This window comes from Macrobrachium rosenbergii, chromosome 40 (assembly GCF_040412425.1).
Source record: "Macrobrachium rosenbergii isolate ZJJX-2024 chromosome 40, ASM4041242v1, whole genome shotgun sequence".
NCBI lineage: Eukaryota > Metazoa > Arthropoda > Malacostraca > Decapoda > Palaemonidae > Macrobrachium > Macrobrachium rosenbergii.
This window is the reverse complement of record NC_089780.1, coordinates 3800479-3814199: the sequence shown is the minus strand read 5'-3', so window position 1 is coordinate 3814199 and position 13721 is coordinate 3800479. Positions and strand designations below refer to the sequence as shown.

The following is a 13721-nucleotide window of genomic DNA, read 5'->3' as shown; positions in this document are numbered from 1 at the left end:
CAAATATGACCTGGGGGAAGACTTGCCATCTGGGTTACGCATCTTGTACAGAGGCCTTTTGGAGTGACTGACTCTTTGCAGAGGTTCGTTTCATTGCTGAACCTTTCGATGTGCGCTGTGACGCCCAATTCAGTGAGCTTAGCTAGACCGTCCACTACCAGCACTGCTCACACTGGTTGGAGATCTTTTGAATCTCTCTCTCTCTCTCTCTCTCTCTCTCTCTCTCTCTCTCTCTCTCTCTCTCTCTCTCTCTCTCTTTTCAGGCTGCTACTTTCCACTTTTCTTAGAGGAAATCATTGCCCTTTCTTTCTTGGGATTTCTTTGCTGCTTTCTCTTCCTCCTTATCGTTTTTCCTTCAGGTCTAATACATATAAGGACCTCGGCCTTCCTGCCTCATCAAATTCTGTTCAGTGACGAGAAGACACTTGACAGCGTCCACATACCAGAATCGAGGAAGGTCTTACGTCACTGGGGCATTGTCGTTAAATATGCAGATTTCATTGAAACTATCCAAGAACGAATCAGATTCAAGATTAATTGATGGAATTCTGTCAAGTAAATTAGTAGTCAATAATCGTGTGCCCTCATAGATTTTGTAATGAAAACGTGGCCGGAGGTAGAAGAGAAGATTTAGACTGGAGTAATGAGAGGTACTTGACAGGCTCAAGTGACGCAGTTTTAATTAGATGACGCTGCGTCAATCCGCAGAACACCACGCGATTTACAAATCTGGCCTGACATCAGAAAGATGAACCCTGAGATAACACCAAGAAAAACTTAAGTAATGAGGCCAGAGTGTGCACAGGGGATGAAACAACACTAGCTAGGGAAAGGATTATCCAACACAGTCTCTTAGGATGGAATTTAGTGAAAAACTAAATACGAAAACTGAATACGAAAGTATAATTAAATGTTAGTATGATCTGAATTGCTATACGAATACTAGTCATGGAACAATAATGAACTGCTGAATGATTTTGTCTGTTTGAAAACCAAGCTGCAAGTATACTTTTAGGAGTCAGAGGACAGAAGTGAGTTGGGAAATACTCCCATAAGGGAGCTGACGAAAGCCCCTCATGTAGATGAGATGGAGATGGCTTGGACATGTCTTCCGCACAGCCCCGGAGCAGAACTTGGACGCGATGATTGTTAGCTGTTGGTGTACCAAAAGAGTTAAGAGATCCAGACCTACATGGCTGAGAGTTTTGGGAGGTGAGGCCGGAGTTGAGTGGAGATCTGTGGAAGTGAAAGCTTATGAAAGACATGGCGATGGAAGCGTTATGTATGTATGGGTACATATATATATATTTATGTGTGTGTGTGTGTGTATAGTCTATATGTATATATATATCTACAAATATTAAGCCACAAACATTGTTTAATATCTGGCTCACTATACCTCGGGAATAACTTACGCTCGAAGGGAATGCTGTTTGTACGTATGTGTATCTGACAGAGAACCGAAACAGGCAGGGGAGATGCCCCCGTGTGGTGGTTCTTGAGAGGAGAGGTGTCAACAGACCTGCCCCAGGTGACGGCCGCGTCTCGTCGCCGCTCGCCCCGAGAGGCCGCCCCCTCCACCCCCCTAGGGATGGGAGAGGGACGTGTCAGCAGAAAAGCTTATCCGAGAGCCTTTTAGGCGAAGATTCAGAAAGGGCGAAGGAAGAATTATGATGATGTTCAGTTATGGATGTGCTTGCTAATGCGCCCTGGCCAGACCTCGTTGCTTTGTATTTATTTGCCTGACGAAGAGTTGCCGAACGCACGATGATTGCTCATTTATTTCTTTAATGAAAAGAGGCAAGACTTCATTCGAAAGCGTAGCATGCGAGAAACTGCCGAATCATGGACAAATCAAGGCCCAGGTATTTGCTTATTAGTGATTACCTTGGTTAAACAGACTGATTGCTACTGAACGACCTTGGAATTCTATTAGCAATGTAAAAGAATCTCATTATATTTGTTTGTTTATTTGTCTCTATCTCTGGTCAGGTCATGCTCACTGGCCTCGCAGCCGCTCTGGCGAAGACGTCGTCACAGCAGATGACTGTGAGATAGATAGATAGATAGACAGATAGATAGATAGAGAGATAGATAGACAGATAGATGCACGCGTCTGACATCTAAATATGTTAATGCTTATGATGCGCAGCGTTCACAGTGCCATATGCTCAGCGTAGTTGGAAGATGTTCGTACACTTCTACATTTATGTACGTCGCTGCTCTCGTGAGAGAGAGAGAGAGAGAGAGAGAGAGAGAGAGAGAGAGAGAGAGAGAGAGACTGTGTCTGTGTGTGTGTGTGTGTGAATGCTTGTACACACGGTGGTATAGTCTAGTATAGACGTGCTTTGACTTCATATTCGCCTCTGTCCTTGAGTGAGAAGAAGAGAGCGAGCGAGGTTGCCATTCGACGAAAAATCCACAAATGATGTGACACTGGGGGTTGCAGATAAGGGCGCCTGGATTTCAGACTCGCGAAAATTAGAAAACGCTAACTTGAAGTTAGTGTCAGAGAGAGAGAGAGAGAGAGAGAGAGAGAGAGAGAGAGAGAGAGAGAGAGAGAGAGTCGCTTCGCGTCGCATTTGATTCTCTCACTTATCAAATTTCAATATGTCATCTTTAGAGCCGATGCTTGGATGAGTAAGCAGTAAGTATTTCTGTGATCTCCAAGGAATTTATTTCTTGCGAGCTTCTGCTTATCGTACGTGAGGCGAGGTCGGCGAAATGTTTTTCTTCACAGAAATGTCATTGGTCCTTGAAACCCAATTCTAGACAACAAAAAATCCCCCCGAGATTTCCGATGTGCAATAATTGATTGAGCTAAGCGGCTGTGTCAGTTTGGAGTAGCTGGCCACAGCACGAAACAAAAATCTCCGTTCCGACGATACCTCGCCGTGGCTTGAATGTCGGGATTTTGAGTTTGGTCTCGTTTCGCGCAGTAAATCTGAAACCGATTTTCGCTACGTTCATTATGTTGATGTTTTCAGTTCTCACTCGTTTTTTTTTTTATTTCTCTGTCAAGAGGCCGAAGAGGTGGAGAAGACTGCGGGAGAAACAGCTCTACGCTTGACGTGTGGTTTGCTTGCGTGTCTGGGCGTCTTTGATGTCCGTTGTGCGAGCTCATTAGTATACTGGGAAATTGTAAAAGAAAAAAATAAATAAATAAAAAAAGGGGGAACATATGTCGCCAACGTACATTAATTTATTAGTGCATGAGGTGTGCAACCTCAGCGAGCGAGTCGCAAGAATTCTACCATTGCAAACTCCCTCCCTGCCTACACCCCGCCCCCCCTCCCTCCCCAATCGCCATCCCCTCCCCTTCCCCTCCCCTGCCCAAGTTCGTTTCCTCCCTTCCATAGGACCCCCATATTCACTTCCCCCTCCCCTCACCCGGCTTGGCGCAGCTTCAGTCCTTCCACAACTTCATTTTCTTTTGATTGAGATTCACCCCTGCTGAAGGACTTACATAAGCATTTAGGTTAGTTATATATATATATATATATATATATATATATATATATATATATATATATATATATATATATATATATATATATATATATATATCTATATATACTGTATATATATATATATATATATATATATATATATATATATATAATATATATATATATATATATATATATATATATATATATATATATATATGTATATATACATACATACATACACACACACACAAACACACACATATATATATACTGTATGTACATGTGTGTGTGTCTATATAACTGAGAAAAGTGATACAGCGAAGTACAAGTTCCTCTGCCTGTACTTCAAGACATTTCCAAGCAAACGACATACAACTGAGCAAAAGATTACACACAGGAGACTCGGCTTTCCAAGCCATTTTATTGCACACGGCGGTCATTACATTTGAAATAGCTCTTCAGGTCAGGAACAGCTGTCTAGGATCAAGCCGGGTGCGTGGATAAAACAAGGCGAGTCAAAGAACAAGAGCAACGATTACTAAGATACTTTAGTTTATCTTCTAAGTCTCCTTCAGACATTCTATTTATAGCCCTGGCCTCAAATTAAGACTGTTTTCGTTCGTTAGTTGTATTGTTGCAGGTTCTAGGAGATTTCTGGACGCAAATGCGTACGTCTTGTCGTTTCATAATGATTATATTTGACGCCTGTGCTGCTAATTCTATGTGACTATTCCCTTCGGTGAACCGAACAGCCTCTTGTAAACAATTTTGCTACTCAGGTGGTGGCAATATCTTGAGAGCTTTTTTTTTTTTTTGCAGTGTTGCAGTATAAATGTTATTGTATTTACACTGGATATTTTCAACACTGATACACTTGACTCAAAGCCGCCGAGGAAATTAGGGTTGACGAAGAGTTTTCAGGTAATTCTTTCTTCCTGCCATTTTTACTGTCGAATGCCTTTTGGGATTTGTCGTTGCAAGTGGCCATAAGCCCTGTTGGCACTTCATATCATTTTGTTTTTCCGTGATTGTATGTATATATATATATATATATATATATATATATATATATATATATATATTTATATATATATATATATATATATATATATATATATATATATATATATATATATCACACATTACCACAGGTGAAAAATAAGAAGCAGGGTGTAGGTCTGACCAGTTTCGACTTTATTTCCAAGCCATGGCTTGGAAATAAAGTCGAAACCGGTCAGACCTACACCCTGCTTCTTATTTTTCACCTGTGGTAATGTGTGATAAATGAATCACGTACAAAGTGATAATAATCATATATATATATATATATATGTGTGTGTGTGTGTGTGTGTGTGTGTGTGTGTGTGTAAATATGATATATATATATATATATATATATATATATATATATATATATATATATATATATAAATATATATATTAGATTTGCTGTTGTTCTGTCATTCCTCAGTTTCCAAGGGTAAATTGTATGGTGTAGTCGTTAGCCTATTGAAACAAGCTATCATAAAGGCGAAACAAACCATGCCAATTCCAGGCAGGGAAGGGCACACTGTAGACAGAAAATCACACACCACTGGAACAAATGCAGATCAGAAAATCACACACCACTGGAACAAATGCAGATCAGAAAATCACACACCACTGGAACAAATGCAGATCAGAAAATCACACACCACTGGAACAAATGCAGATCAGAAAATCACACACCACTGGAACAAATGCAGATCATCTCCCGGATTTATGCTTTCTGATTCTCAGTCAGGATATGCCTGTCATTAGATGTCGGAAAGCTTTTAGTTTTGTGTAAAAGAAAACTATTGAGATGGCTGTTTGTCTGTCCGTCCGCACTTTTTCTGTCAGCCCTCAGATCTTACAAACTGCTGAGGCTAGAGGGCTGCAAATTGGTATGTTGATCATCCACCCTCCAATCACCAAAAATACCAAATTGCAGCCCTCTAGCCTCAGTAGTTTTTATTTTATTTAAGGTAAAAGTTAGTCATGATCGTGCGTCTGGCAACGCTGCAGGACAGGCCACCACAGGGCCGTAGCTGAAAGTTTCATGGACCGCGGCTCATACAGCATTTCTACGTTGTACAGAAAACTCGATTGCGCCGAAGAAACTTCGGCGCATTTTTTGCTTGTTTTCCCACGCCACCTCTGGGTCTTCTGAAACCAGAGAAGCGTTTAGTCTTGAGCGAATGCATAAGTTCACCGAAATCTGTTTTTCGTGGCGAAAAGACTGAGGGAGCATGAACGCCCAAAATTATTTTCGGTCACATCAAGAAAAATGTGTTGGCATAAATAAACCCCTTCAGGAGATTCCACAGCAGCTTTTCAGAACAGAAGGAGGTTGAGCAAATGGCCTAGGAACTCACCATGAGGTTCTTCAAGCGCTGAGAGAAAATGACCAGATACGGGAAAGCGATGATGAAGGAGAGAGAGGCAGTCACCGGGGGATCTGGCTGTGTGATGTCCTTGCTAAGTATCACAGAGAATGACGAGTACTAACAACAGTAAGAATAATAATAGTCTAAGCAGCAACACCATCAGGGGAAATGCCAGTAGTAGTGATATTAAAATTCATTACAATAACGATGGCAATTTCATTTGTAAGTTTGGTTTGATGAGGCCTGAGCTCAGTATTCGCTGCTTCTCTTGAATTACAAAATCGTCTAGTTGTGTCTGCCCCACCTCCGACTCCACCACCAGCTCCAAGCTATGGCATTCACCATCCGCTTCCGTTTCCTTGATTCTAACAACCCTCTGTTTCAAGAGGCAGATCTCCAGTTTCCTGCGCATACTCTGCTTGTCGATGGCTCCGTGGAGCTATTTGATACATACCCCACGCCCTTTCCCCTTTGCCGCCCCTGCATTTAGGGCATTTTCTCCTCTGACGACGGTTTCTTGGTCCTGGGGTCTCCTGAGAGTCAGGGTCTTGGCCGTGGTCTGTGCTACCAGGCTCACGAGGCTTCCATTAGGCCAAGGATGCTAAAAACCAAATGCTCGCAAATTTAAGAGAACCACTTTCTAATTCATTTTTTCCTTTCAGAACAGTCTCTGAGTATTTTGATGAGATACGGTAAACATAATTCAGATTTCAAAGTGAGAAAAAATGGCCACTAAGGAATATAAATCTTTCTAAATGAAAGGGTATATTTATTTTCTGGAAAACTAGGTCATTTTGATTTACTGATATTACCAATACTTTTCAGCATATATCAGACATCTCTTTTGCCAGAAAGGAATCATGATTACAAGGGGAAACCTGTAAATCGCTCTGATATAAAAATCTCCCAAGCACATTCCTTCCTACTATGTTTACTGACTAAACGATAAGCTGTTTTCCTAAATCATTGCCGGCATCGGCAATTGCTTGCCTGTTTTTGCGTGCGTGTCTAGAACAGAATATAGACTGTAGGCCAAAAGCCAAGCGTTGGAACCTACGAGATCATTCAACGCTGAAACGGAAATTGACAGTAAGAAGGTTTGAAAGGAAAACCTAAATGCAGTTGCACTATGAAACAATTGTTAGGAGAGGGTAGAAAGTAAGACGGAAGAAAGAGAATATGAACGGAGGTACAGGAAAAGGAATGAAAGGAGTAGCAGCTAGGGGCCGAAGGGACGCTGCAGAGAACCTTAAGCAATGCCTACAGTGCGCCGCGTGAGGTGCACTGACGGCACTGCTCCCATACGGGGGCGTGCGTATCTGTGCTTGCATACCTTAGGCACCAATAAAAAGCAATTTGCCCCAGGGGATAAGAATGCGTATGTGCAACATCACGCACTGGCATTGTTGCCAGTTGCTAGAACAGCTCGGAATTCATGGAGCCTCATAAAACTGATTTCACCTTGAAGCGATAGGTAAAGATTTCAAAATCCTTAATTAGACTTGGATTGTACTTCTGGACTCGTCTCTCAAATGATTTCTGTGATGGAAGGACAGTTGTTGGAGAGAGCGGACGCAACATCGCTACAAAAGAGACCTCGAGCATCGCGCAAATAGCACGTATTAGCGACACAGACTTCTTCATGAAACTAATGAGTGCCTACATTTCCATAGGCAAGTGCGTCATATAATATTTTTGGTCTTGGGAGATGGCATCAGTGAGACAGTAATGAGTTGCGTCTGTGGGGGAAAATGACTGACAATCTGATGATGGTCAAATTTAGCCTTCGCAAAGCGAGGAATGTTTGGTTTCATGATTTCACATTTTCACGTTTCCAGTAGTTTCAGTCTCCTTTTAAGGAGTCAGATCATCGAAGCTGACTCAGGAAATGCTAGGTTCTGTTTCTCTAATCATCACTCGACTTCTTACAAACCGTTCACTTCTGGGATGCAGAACTCTCTCCTTTTTCCGGCGTGTCCTGATTCATTTAGCTGTCTCTTTGCAAAGGCCTCTTTGTCAGGAATTTTTCAGCGAACGATTCTGATAAGGGTAGTCTTGCCATGAAGGGATATGTCTGGCAGACAACATTCTACCTTGTTGATGACGATGCTATTCAATTTCAGCTGGAAAAGTAAGGCAGTAGTCCGAACAATGCGCAACAAGTAAGTGCTCGTACTCTCTCTCTCTCTCTCTCTCTCTCTCTCTCCCATAGGAATGCAGCCTCGGAGGCAGAAGCAAAACGTTTTGGTACAGCACAATGATGCGAACAAGCAATTAATGAATCCCGTTGTTACTTTCCATGAGACAGTGCATAACTGTCCTAAACAAATGGCGCTTTTCGCTGACCTCCAGTACAAATATAATTTTCTTCGTCTCTCCGTTCCTTTGTGCTTGAAACAGTACAGATATAATTTTCTTCGTCTCTCTGTTCCCTTGTGCTTGAAATTATCACTAAATTACTAAATCCTGTTGATGCTAATCAGCAAGAGGCCCGACCGACGAACAAAGCAGCGTTGACGTGTCGTATCTCGAGAAAACGATCTGTTCGCATACATTATAGAAGTACATTTCTGAGACGCTTAATAATGAGCTTGTACAAATCGCTACAGCAGTTAGGTGTTGTTTCATTATAATGATAGCAATTTACTGTGATTAAGCACGCTGAAAAATGTGATGTCAGTATACCTGAAATTCAATTATAAGGTAATGCTAACGAGTTTTGCAAAATGTGTAGCTTCAAAACAAACCCGGGGCAGGAGCCGGAGGCCCCGCAACAGGCGAGTGATGATCGCGGACGAAAGCTCCGTGTTCACAGAGTAATAAGGCCCAGTGCAGCAGACATCTCTTTTGCCAGAAAGGAATCATAATTACAGGGGGGAAACCTGTAAATCGCCCTGATATAAAATTCTCCCAAGCACATTCCTTCCTATTATGTTTATGATAACAAATAAGTCTACGTGGAGAGATCTCTATCATCAACTTTCATTTACGAAGCCTCTGAGTTACTGGCCAATATCCACATCGGAGGATGAAGAGCCTTTAGCTCCCTCATTATGAACCAGCTCTACATTAACTATTACGCTGATTAATGACGCGAAACGGAATGATTACTACATTTGCCCCATGATTATGGGAGGGACGGTGCACAGTGGCCTCTTGCGCTGGAAAACGCGCAGTCTGCTGGAAATGGACTTTCAGGAGCTCTCGGGTTTTTTGCCTCCCGATGCAAAACTGGTAAGTGGCTGCTTCTCCAAGCATGATGTTGGCTTTGGAAATGCGATCCGCCTGATGTACTTCTTTTGAGTTTAATAAGCTCTCCTGGTGCACGCGAAGGATAAAAATAATGCGAACGTCGAAGAATTTTCTGTTCAAAGACTCAGCCTTACCCGTTAGTACCTAAAGAAAGGTTACCTAAGAAGTTTTTTTTGAAAAGGCTCAGGCCCAGGGAGTTTCATTGTGAATCTATTTTAGCTTGACGAAACAAGCCTCGTATTTTTTTATACCAAAACTTCAAACTTATCAGGGGTTTGTTAAACGAGAGCGTAATCATGTCAGCGAATCTCTTCAGCGCAATTATATTTTCAGTCCTGTTGCCGGCAATGCCACTGCGTTCTCATTCAATTCGTATTAGCGAGGTCAAGAGAGAATTTATGTTCCCGAGAACTTCAAACTTCGTCAGCAACATCACCAACTTCCTCTCTCAGAGGTTATTGAGCTCCGACGTTCCACCAGCGAATAAAAATAGAAGTACTATTTCTGTTGTTATTCGCTGGTGGAACGTCGGGGCTGAGTAACCTCTGAGAGAGGAAGTTGGTGATGTTGCTGACGAAGTTTGAAGTTCTCGGGAACGTAAAATCTCTAGATTTTGCCCGGTGGCCTTTTTCTCGCCTCGCAAGGCCTGTCAACGCCACAGCGGCACCAGCAAGTCACGACAGAACTTCAGAACCGATGTACATATGAAATCCAAATTTTCTCTGTCGAGTGATTAGTTACGAGTTGTAAGCTTTTCGATTCTGGTAATAAAGCAGCGGTACAGGGAAATCGTGTTAGTTTTTGAACATGCTGATTATGATTTGCCCTCGTCTCTTCAGCATTTTACTGGGAAATCACATTGGCAGATTCTTCAAGTTAAGCTGAGAGATTTGAAACCTCAGGGTCTGAAGCAGACTTGGTTGCGACGTAAAAGCGCAGTCTTGAGACTTAAGACTCAGGAGTGCCCACTCGCATTCTGGAGGTGAAACTTGACTGTTAACTAAGCCACCTTCACGTTATCATATCAAGGTTCACGTGCAATTATTTCAGTGAGATAACTTGTGGAGAAACCTCGAGAGCTTGGAACTGTATTGTAAGGGGCCAAGGTCTCTCGATCAGAAAAGTAACTGTGCCGAAGACACGCATGGAACTCATGATTTATGTTATCATTTCATTACGATTGTTATTTTTATGGTTAGAAACTTGAAATTCTATTATCTAGACTTATCAGTTCTGAAGCTAAAAGCTCATTCACTTTTGTCACAGGAATACTACTTAGATAAGACGCTGGGAAACAAAGATTGCGGCGCTGTATTAACTTGAGAAGCCACTCAATGTTGATTCTGGAAATAAGGGAATTGCCTCCGACCCATCAAACCGTAACCGTTGTGTTACTGTTTCAGCGCGATCATTTGTAAATTCCATTTATTATAAATTTCAAACTTCGTAGATCCACCTCACCCAACACATGGCTAAAAGTCTGTGGATTCAGAAACAACTGTCATTTCTGCTGAAATAGATCCGAAATCAGGGCGTACTTTTGACGTCATAATATTATTATTATTATTATTCAGATGAACCCTATTCATGTGGCACAAGCCCGCAGGGCCCACTGACTTGAAATTCAAACTTGCAAAGAATACTGCTTTCCGCGGAACGAATAGTTGGTCTTGGGTTATGCGATGTTATTGTTTGTGTACAAGCTTGTTTTAATATGTCTCTTGTGCCTGTTCCAAAAAGTGGAAATGGAACCTTGTGTGTTCCAAAAGGAATTCATGACTGATGCAATCTGACAGTAAAACCCTGTTAATAGGAGACTTCGCAGACAAAAACATAAAAAAATCGTTAATTCAAATATAACTGATTAATTGTCCATAATTGGTCATCTTAAGCTGTGAACTTAATGATAAAAAAATACAGTAGGATACAGGTTCATTAGTTTATGGATTCAAACAATCATAGTCCACTATATTATAGCTAGAAAGGTGACTATGTACGACTTTACAAGTGATTAGGCATTTAAGAATTTCACGTTCACTATTTTTTTGAGAAATCACAGTAATTGATTTACAGAACCGCAAAAAAATAAAAATCTTAAGGACTCCACATCACGACCGAAGCGGTAAATGATTCTTGGGATGTTCACTGACCAGCGTCCTGCCTTTTTGACGTTGCAAGTCCCGATTAAGAAAGAAACTTCTGAAACAGTTCTGTTGGAAAAGCAAGAACGTCACGTTCACATCACATGCTAAAGACCCAGGGCTTGACGAGCTCTTTATGAGTGCTGGAGAGATTTGAGAACTTATTCTCCCGAGTTGGAGCAGACGTCCCATCGAAGAAACAGCGATACTTTTGTTAATAGGAGCCTCAGGCTCTGGTCTAATTCGGTGATGTACAGTAGGTTCATGTCATCATGTTAAAATGATTAAACCCATTATGAGAATATCTTCACTTTAGTAAACTTCCAGTGTATATTAAGATGGTCGTGGGGTTTGTTTGACACACGGCACTGTTCGAAAGTCCTCTGCGCAGGCATAACGACTCGTTCGATCTATTACGTTTATTTGGCCTAATTGCTCAAAAAGTTCCACCGGCCTAGAATTGCGTTCGTTTTAAGTAAAAGTTTTTTTTCTTTTACATTTATCTTGACGTATAAAGTTCCCGGTGACATATGTTACTGATAAAGACATTAGGCTATGTTGAATGATATCTTGACGAAAGATAAGTTTCTGAGAAGCATCTAATCTCTCAACCATTTGGAAAAATAGTAGCTTGAGAGATAATACGCACCACTTTCATAGGCCCTCCCCCCCCCCACCACCACTCATCAGTGACAAAAACAACTGCTTTAGCAATCGTCTATAAAAACGCGATGACTTTAGATTTACAGATGCCCAGTGTCTGTGCGAGCCATGGAATCTTAATGACCGCGTAGATTAGAGGCTCACTGGCTGTTTCATTCATGAAGGTCTAAAGTTTGTTTACGTTTAGAGATAGCTCTTGAATTTTAACTGCCCGTTTTGTAATGTCTGGCGACGGCTTATTTATAGAAGACCTATTCCACTTCGGTCGTGGAGTGCATGATGTCTCATGATTTTGCAAAGTCTGATGGCTCTCGTCGTATGTAGAAGACACGTTTGCATTCACAAGATTCCTGTGACAATCAGAATAGTTCAAGTTCCTGTCTATATGAAGCCTCAAAGGTGGGATTACTGTTTTCCCCACTGCGGCCTAATTGTCTTCACAATGTGGAGCGACGGGGAAGATTCATAGTAGTTCATTCTGCTTGAGTCCGGCAAATATATCCGTCAAGGTTACACAACATGTAATAAATTTTATAAATTCATCAGCAACATCATTATTCGAGAGCTGACACACCAGAGAGGCTGATCGGGGCGAAGCAACTCGCCAATAAGTGAGCGCGATTAAAAGAATCTTCCTTTTAACAGAGTGCCTTCAGACAATAACGAACTGAAGTGAAAAATGACCCGAAGTGTCTTCGGTGCAATCGAGTTTTCTGCAGTGTGTAATGCTGTATGAGCCGTGGCCCATGAAGCTCTCAGCCAAGGCCCGGTAGTGACCTGTCGTATAGCGTTACCAGGCGCACGATAATGGCTCACTTTAACCTTAAATAAAATAAAAACTACTGAGGCGAGAGGGCTGCAGTTTGGTGTTTGATGATTGGAGAGTGGATGATCAACAAACCAATTTGCAGCCCTCTAGTCTCAGTAGTTTGTAAGATCTGTGGGCGGACAGAAAAAGTGCGGACGGACAGACAAAGCCATCTCAATTTCTTTGACAGAAAATTAAAACTGCTTCGGTCATGATGGAACCAGTGGATATTAATACAAGCCAACGGCGCCATTCTTGTGAATAATGATATGGATATTGGACGGAGAATAAGAAGGAAATGAGAATGGCGTCTGGGAATAAGGCTGTCAGTTAGCAAAAGCAACAGTATTCCTCAAGGGCTGTAGTCCCATATCAAGTGATCCCGTAGGGGGTTAGTGCTGTCAGTGCACCTCATTTGGTGCACTGTAGGCATTACTTAAGGTTCTTTGCGGCGTGCCTTCGGCCCCTAGCTGCAACCACTTTCGTTCCTTTTACTGTACCTCCTTTCATATTCCCTTTCTTCCAACTTACTTCCCAGCCTCCTCTAACAATTGATTCATAGTGCAACTGTGAGGTCTTCCTGCTGTTAAACCTTTCAAAACTTTTACTCTCAATTTCCGTTTCAGCGCTGAATGATCTCATAGATCCCAGTGCTTGGCCTTTGGCCAAAATTCTCTATTCAATTCATATCGAGTGACCAACATTTTATATTCAAAAAACCCAATCACATGCATAAGAAGCCCGATGGGACTTTCTTTATACCAAACCAAAACATGCAACTGAAAATATCAAGCACTTTTGAATCGCCTTGGTGACAGCGATGTTTTTTTTTGGGCGGGAGGGGGCGGTGGGACGGGAGCGATGTGCAAAATAGGGCTATTGTGAAAGCGTAAATTCACCCTTTTGCTCAGTTTTCTAACGCGTTTCTTATGGATTAATGAGGTACAATTAACGATTAACTGTTACAGTTTTAAGATCTTCATCAGGAATACTAGTA

At 41.8% G+C, this 13721-nt stretch overlaps 1 protein-coding gene across 3 annotated transcripts in view; it reads left to right on the top strand.

The window, feature by feature from the left end:
- LOC136826048 (uncharacterized) overlaps window positions 1-13721 on the top strand; it is a 158030-nt gene that overhangs the window by 128436 nt on the left and 15873 nt on the right. The gene's annotated exons all lie outside the window — the stretch shown is intronic.